Here is a 6,203-nt window from a genome sequence, read left to right as displayed (position 1 = left end):
CCTGAGTTGTAAGGTACGAAGTTAAGACTTAAAGCTCGACCACGGCAGAATAGAGAGAAAGGACGAAGGTCGTCCCCTATGCTTAAGACGTAGGCTCTTCAGTATGCTATGCTGTGTACCGCACCTGAAGTGTGCCTTGCCATGAGTCAGTCAAGGGGTACAAGAGTGATCCAAGAATGGCTCACAGGACAGCGGTCAAAGTTATCATTAGTAACTAGTGGACTAAGGAATTTTCTTGATTATGGAGGTGGTAAAAGAGTTCGTCGTAAAGGTTACGACGATGCAAGCTTGACACCTATCCGGATAGCTCTGAGTAGAGAGACCAGATACATATAATGGACCAATAATTTAGAATAGCTCCAAGTAGAACAGTTGTTTGGAATAGCTCCAAATAGAGCGTGGTAGCTGCATCTAGGAGATGACATAGAGATTTGTAAAGCACACACGGATCTGAAAGGTTCAGACCCGTTGACTAAAACCTCTCTCACAAGCAACATGATCAAACATAAAACTCATTGAGTGTTAATCACATAGTGATGTGAACTAGACTACTGACTCTAGTAAACTCTTGGGTATTAGTCACATGGCGATGTGACCTGTGAGTGTTAATCACATGGCGATGTGAACTAGATTATTGACTCTAGTGCAAGTGGGAGACTGTTGGAAATATGCCCTAGAGGCAATAATAAAAGTATTATTATTATATTTCCTTGTTCATGATAATTGTCTTTTATTCATGCTATAACTGTATTATCCGGAAATCGTAATACACGTGTGAATACATAGACCACAATATGTCCCTAGTGAGCCTCTAGTTGACTAGCTCGTTGTGATCAACAGATAGTCATGGTTTCCTGGCTATGGACATTGGATGTCGTTGATAACAGGATCACATCATTAGGAGAATGATGTGATGGACAAGACCCAATCCTAAGACTAGCACAAAAGATCGAGTAGTTCATTTGCTAGAGCTTTGCGAATGTCAAGTATCTCTTCCTTTGACCATGAGATCGTATAACTCCTGGATACCGTAGGAGTGCTTTGGGTGTATCAAACGTCACAACGTAACTGGGTGACTATAAAGGTGCACTACAGGTATCTCCGAAAGTATCTATTGTTTTATGCGGATCGAGACTGGGATTTGTCACTCCGTGTAAACGGAGAGGTATCTCTGGGCCCACTCGGTAGGACATCATCATATGCGCAATGTGACCAAGGATTTGATCACGGGATGATGTGTTACGGAACGAGTAAAGTGACTTGCCGATAACGAGATTGAACAAGGTATTGGATACCGACGATCGAATCTCGGGCAAGTAAAATATCGCTAGACAAAGGGAATTGAATACGGGATTGATTAAGTCCTTGACATCGTGTTTCATCCGATGAGATCATCGTGGAACATGTGGGAGCCAACATGGGTATCCAGATCCCGCTGTTGGTTATTGACCGGAGAACGTCTCGGTCATGTCTGCATGTCTCCCGAACCCGTAGGGTCTACACACTTAAGGTTCGATGACGCTAGGGTTATAAAGGAAGTTTGTATGTGGTTACCGAATGTTGTTCGGAGTCCCGGATGAGATCCCGGACGTCACGAGGAGTTCCGGAATGGTCCGGAGGTAAAGATTTATATATAGGAAGTCCTGTTTCGGCCATCGGGACAAGTTTCGGGGTCATCGGTATTGTACCGGGACCACCGGAAGGGTCCCGGGGGCCCACCGGGTGGGGCCACCTGCCCCGGGGGGCCACATGGGCTGTAGGGGGTGCGCCTTAGCCTACATGGGCCAAGGGCACCAGCCCCTAGAGGCCCATGCGCCAAGATATAGGAAAAAGGGGAGAGTCCTAAAGGGGGAAGGCACCTCCGAGGTGCCTTGGGGAGGATGGACTCCTCCCCCCTCCTTAGCCGCACCCCTTCCTAGGAGGAGGGGGCAAGGCTGCGCCTCCCCCCTCTCCCCTGCCCCTATATATAGTGGAGGGGAGGGAGGGCATCCATACCTGAGCCCTTGGCGCCTCCCTCCCTCCCGTGACACCTCCTCCTCTCCCGTAGGTGCTTGGCGAAGCCCTGCAGGATTGCCACGCTCCTCCATCACCACCACGCCGTTGTGCTGCTGCTGGATGGAGTCTTCCTCAACCTCTCCCTCTCTCCTTGCTGGATCAAGGCGTGGGAGACATCGTCGAGCTGTACGTGTGTTGAACGCGGAGGTGCCGTCCGTTCGGCACTAGGATCATCGGTGATCTGAATCACGACGAGTACGACTCCATCAACCCCGTTCACTTGAACGCTTCCGCTTAGCGATCTACAAGGGTATGTAGATGCACTCCCCTTTCTACTCGTTGCTGGTCTCTCCATAGATAGATCTTGGTGTTACGTAGGAAAATTTTGAATTTCTGCTACGTTCCCCAACAGTGGGTTGCTAGTAGTGTTGATTACTCCTTGTAGTTTATGCTAGTTGGTTTACTTGGTGGAAGATCATATGTTTAGATCCTTTATGCATATTAATACCCCTCTGATTATGAACATGAATATGATTTGTGAGTAGTTACGTTTGTTCCTGAGGATATGGGAGAAGTCTTGCTATAAGTAGTCGTGTGAATTTGGTATTCATTCGATATTTTGATGAGATGTATGTTGTCTCTCCTCTAGTGGTGTCATGTGAACGTCGACTACATGACACTTCACCATTGTTTAGGCCTAGGGGAAGGCATTGGGAAGTAATAAGTAGATGATGGGTTGCTAGAGTGACAGAAGCTTAAACCCTAGTTTATGTGTTGCTTCGTAAGGGGCTGATTTGGATACATATGTTTCATGCTATGGTTAGGTTTACCTTAATACTTATTTTGTAGTTGCGGATGCTTGCAAGAGGGGTTAATCATAAGTGGGATGCTTGTCCAAGTAAGGGCAGTACCCAAGCACCGGTCCACCCACATATCAAATTATCAAAGTACCGAACGTGAATCATATGAGCGTGATGAAAACTAGCTTGACAATAATTCACATGTGTCCTCGGGAGCGTTTTCCTTTATATAAGAGTTTGTCCAGGCTTGTCCTTTGCTACAAGAAGGATTGGGCCATCTTTCTGCACCTTATTTAATTTTATTACTTGTTATCCGTTACAAATTACCTTATAACAAAACTATCTATTACCGATAATTTCAGTGCTTGCAGAGAATACCTTACTGAAAACTACTTATCATTTCCTTCTGCTCCTCGTTGGGTTCGACACTCTTACTTATCAAAAGGACTACGATAGATCCCCTATACTTGTGGGTCATCAGTACCCAGCAGTCTCCTTTGGGTATCCTATGAAGACACATTTCTCTGATTTGGGTTCGAGCTTATCAGGTTGAAGCTTTTTCACATAAGCATCGCAGCCCCAAACTTTAAGAAATGACAACTTGGGTTTCTTGCCAAACCATAGTTCATAAGGTGTCGTCTCAATGGATTTCGATGGTGCCCTATTAAACGTCAATGCAGCTATCTCTAAAGCATAACCCCAAAACGATAGCGGTAAATCAGTAAGAAACATCATAGATCGCACCATATCTAATAAAGTGCGGTTACGACGTTCGGACACACCATTACGCTGTGGTGTTCTAGGTGGCGTGAGTTGTGAAACTATTCTGCATTGTTTCAAATGAAGACCAAACTCATAACTCAAATATTCACCTCCACGATCAGATTGTAGAAACTTAATTTTCTTGTTACGATGATTTTCCACTTCACTCTGAAATTCTTTGAACTTTTCAAATGTTTCAGACTTATGTTTCATCAAGTAGATATATGATGACCCACAAGTGTAGGGGATCTATCGTAGCCTTTTCGATAAGTAAGAGTGTCAAACCCAATGAGGAGCAGAAGGAAATGATAAGCGGTTTTCAGCAAGGTATTCTCTGCAAGCACTGAAATTATCGGTAACAGATAGTTTTGTGATAAGGTAATTTGTAACGGGTAACGAGTAATGAAAGTAAATTAGGTGCAGCAAGATGGCCCAATCCTTTTTGTAGCAAAGGACAAGCCTGGACAAACTCTTATATAAAGGAAAGCGCTCCCGAGGACACATGGGAATTATGGTCAAGCTAGTTTTTATCACGCTCATATGATTCGCGTTCGGTACTTTGATAATTTGATATGTGGGTGGACCGGTGCTTGGGTATTGTCCTTCTTTGGATAACCATCCCACTTATGATTAACCCCTATTGCAAGCATCCGCAACTAAAACAGAAGTATTAAGGTAAACCTAACCATAGCATGAAACATATGGATCCAAATCAGCCCCTTACGAAGCAACACATAAACTAGAGTTTAAGCTTCTGTCACGGTCGGTGTCAAAACCGGCGGATCTCGGGTAGGGGGTCCCGAACTGTGCGTCTAGGCCGGATGGTAACAGGAGGCAGGGGACACGAAGTTTTACCCAGGTTCGGGCCCTCTTGATGGAGGTAAAACCCTACGTCCTGCTTGATTAATATTGATGATATGGGTAGTACAAGAGTAGATCTACCACGAGATCAGAGAGGCTAAACCCTAGAAGCTAGCCTATGGTATGATTGTATGTTGTGATTGTTGTCCTACGGACTAAAACCCTTCGATTTATATAGACACCGAAGAGGGTTAGGGTTACACAAGGTCAGTTACAAAGGAGGAGATATCCATATACGTATTGCCTAGCTTGCCTTCCACGCCAAGTAGAGTTCCATCCGGACACGAGACGAAGTCTTCAATCTTGTATCTTCATAGTCTAACAGTCCGGCCAATGGAGATAGTTCGGTTGTCCGGAGACCCCCTAATCCAGGACTCCCTCAGTAGCCCCTGAACCAGGCTTCAATGACAATGAGTTCGGCGTGCAGTATTGTCTTCGGCATTGCAAGGCGGGTTCCTTCTCCGAATATATCACAGAAGAATTTGAATACGAGGATAGTGTCCGACCCTGCAAAACAAGTTCCACATTCCACCATAGAGAGAATAATATTTTCGCAGATCTAATTTGCTGGCTTGTTTTGGCAACATGACATTATGTCATGGCCCGGTGATTATTCGAACCGTTTCTTTTAACCAGCCCCGCACATAACGCGAGGCAGTTTTTCGACACGTCTTGTCAAAGCAAAGATCGTGTCCCCTTATTACGGGATTCTCATCAATACGGGCATGGGTAACCCAACTGCGCCATCAATTGCGGCGCTTGGGGGGTAAGCGAGTTTTACCAGGCAAGTGGGGATGCTTAGTTTCATCTGCCCATATAAAGGGATAAGGATTCACCTTTCTATCCATGCCTTCTTCCTCCCTTACCCATCCGTTTTTGCACACTCGAGCTCTAGCGGCCAAGTCCGCACTTCCCACCTCGACCTTCTCCAATCATGTCCGGAGAAGGAGGCAAGTGGATGGTCTCCTCCGTCACGGAGGGAGACATCAAGAAACTGAGGAGAGCCGGATACCTGCCCAACGACATCGCGCACCGGCTCCCAGATGAGGGGCAGCTCATCCCCACCCCCAGGCCCCGTGAGAGGGTAGTATTCCTCACCCATTTCCTCCGTGGACTGGGATTCCCTCTCCATCCTTTCGTACGGGGGCTCATGTTTTATTACGGCCTAGATTTCCATGATCTGGCCCCGAACTTCATCCTCAACATCTTGGCGCTTATCATCGTGTGTGAGGCCTTCATCCGCATCAAGCCCCACTTTGTCTTATGGCTGAAGACCTTCAATGTCAAGCCGAAGGTGGTGGGCGGCCACCAGGCGGAGTGCGGAGGTGCCATGGTGGGCAAGATGCCCAAAGTAACATGGCTCGAGGGATCCTTTGTGGAAACCATAAAGGGGTGGCAATCGGGGTGGTTCTATATCACCGAGCCGCGCGACCCTGCATGGGCAGCGGCCCCCGAGTTCCGATCTGGCATCCCCACGCGGCTCACCTCCTGGAAAGAGAAGGGCCTGTCCTGGGGTAGTTCGAAAGAGCTGACCGGACTCCAAACATGTATTCAAAACATGGTGGACAAGAAGCTCAAGCTTGTCAACATAGTCCAAGTTATGCTCATCCGCCAGATACTCCTGTGCCAACAACGGGAGTGCAACTTGTGGGAGTTCAATCCGGGGCGGCACCGAACTCTGAACAGGCTCTTCGACACGACTCATGAAGACGCCTGGAGGGTGATGTTCAAAAGTGCCAAGGTCCCCCCCCCCCTATTACTGAGGATCGCGGATTCAGCGCGAAG

This window comes from Triticum dicoccoides, chromosome 7A (assembly GCF_002162155.2).
Source record: "Triticum dicoccoides isolate Atlit2015 ecotype Zavitan chromosome 7A, WEW_v2.0, whole genome shotgun sequence".
Lineage (NCBI taxonomy): Eukaryota > Viridiplantae > Streptophyta > Magnoliopsida > Poales > Poaceae > Triticum > Triticum dicoccoides.
This window is presented reverse-complemented; position numbering follows the sequence as displayed.